Here is a 2319-nt window from a genome sequence, read left to right on the forward strand (position 1 = left end):
ATGCAGATGATACAACCTTGCTTGCTGAAAGTGAAGAGGACTTAAAACATTTACTGATGAAAATCAAAGAGCACAGCCTTCTGTATGGATTACATTTCAATGTAAAGAAAACAAAAATCCTCACCAATGGACTAATAAACATCATTCTTATCAACGGAGAAAAGATTGAAGTTGTCAAGGACTTCATTCTTCTTGGATCAACTATCAATACTCATGGAAGCAGCAGTAAAGACATCAAATGACGTATTGCATTAGGCAAATCTGCTACACAAGACCTTTTTAAAGTGTTGAGGAGCAAAGATGTGAGCTTGAAGACTAAGGTGCACCTGACCCAAGCCATGGTATTTTCAATACCCTCATATGGATGCGAAAGCTGGACAGTGAATAAGGGAGACCGTAGAATTTATGCTTCTGAGTTATGGTATTGGAGGAGAATATTGAAAGTGCCATGGGCTACCAAAAGAATAAACAGCTCTGTGTTGGGAGAAGTGCAGCCAGTGTGCTCCTTGGAGACCAGGATGGCCAGACTTCATCTGTCATGCTTCGGGCATATTGTCAGGAGGGACCAGTCGCTGGAGAAGGATACATTGTTTGGTAAGGTTAAGGGTCAAAGAAGGAGAGGAAGACCCCCAACAAGATGGATTGGCCAAGTTGCAGCATCGAAGGACTCAAGTGTGGCAACAGTAGTGAGGTTGGCCCAGGATCAGGCAGTGTTTTGTTCTACTGTGCATAGGGTCGCTATGAGTCGGTACCAATTAACAACAATATATATATATAGCTGTTGTTAAGTGCTGTTGAGTCGGTTCCAACCCATAGCTACCCTGTATAGGGTTTATAAGAAGCAGTTGGTGAGCTTGAACCGCCAACATTGCAGTTCAAATGGCTTTGCAGTCTGGCACATTAACCCACAGCGCCACACCAGGACTTTATATAAATATATATGTATATATATACATATATATATATGACACTCTTCCTCCATACACATTCATACACTATCCATGCATCTGCACACAGAACACTATTGTCCCAAGGTTGTATATATATCATTATCTATAACTCCTTTAACCCTTGCATACTTCCCTGTGTCTTCACCTATCATCATCATTTTTCTGCCACCCTCTGTCTTCTTGTATATTGCCCTCTCTGTCACCCTAGTTAACATGTGTCTACACTCTGGCTAGTAAATTGCTCTCCCACCCCTGGTAACCATCAAATAATGTTTCTTTTAGTATGAAAACCTTTTTTTGAGTCTTTACAATAGTTGTCTCATACAATGTTTGTCCTTTTGTGATTGACTAATTTCACTCAGCATAATGTCCTCAAGGTTTTTCACAGATTAATCATTATTCTTCAGTGTTGCATAGTATTCCATTGTGTGTATGTACCAAAGGTTGTTTATACACTCTTCCATAATGAGCATTTAGTGTGTCTCCTTTTCGCTATAGTGGATAATGCTGTGGTGAACATAGGTATGCATATATCTACTCATGTCCTGGCTGTTATTTCTTGTGCATCTATACCTAGTAGAGGATTGCTGGGTTATACGGTATTTCTATTTCCAACTTTTTAAAGAAATGCTACAAGATTTTCCATAGTGGTTGAACCATATTAAAGTCCCACCAGCAATGTAGGATGGTTCCAGTCTCTTCATACTCTCACCAGCATTTGTTGCTGTCTGGCTTTTTTTTTTTTTTTTTTTAACTTTATTTGAATGCTGCTTTAAGATGATATTGCCTTGTTGTTCTGATATGCATCTCTATGATGGCTAATGATCATGAACACTTCTTCATGTGTTTGCTGCCTGCCTAAATGTCTTCTTTGGTGAAGTATCTGTTCATGTGCTGTGCCCATTTTTTTTAATTGGGTTGTTTGTCTTTTTCTTGTAGAGGTGTTGTATTTTTTTAATGTTTTATTGTGAATTATGTAATAGTTTACATGGGAGAACATTAGTTTTACATTTATCCTATCGTATATCATTCCATTGCCATGGTTACAATTCCCTCCATGCATCATCAACCAACCAAAGGGTATACACTACAAGCCTGTCCCCCCGGTCATCAGCACACAGCCCCTCTTCCTCTTTGTGTCTAAAGTCCCCATCTCTCCACATCATCATCTCTGCGTCCATCTCAGGCATTACTGCTTCTCTGGGTAGGGTCCCACTCTCCACTCTTCTCCCTTGATGGTTGCAAGGACATCCACTCCTAGACTGAAAAGTTAATCACTCCCCTCCTTTTGCTACAAAACGTCTACCTTTACATTTCCAATCCTCACAAGCAGTCCTGATAACATTTATTCACCACTGTATCACAAAAG

The sequence above is a fragment of the Chrysochloris asiatica genome, unplaced genomic scaffold (assembly GCF_000296735.1).
Source record: "Chrysochloris asiatica unplaced genomic scaffold, ChrAsi1.0 scaffold00568, whole genome shotgun sequence".
In the NCBI taxonomy this organism is placed as follows: domain Eukaryota; kingdom Metazoa; phylum Chordata; class Mammalia; order Afrosoricida; family Chrysochloridae; genus Chrysochloris; species Chrysochloris asiatica.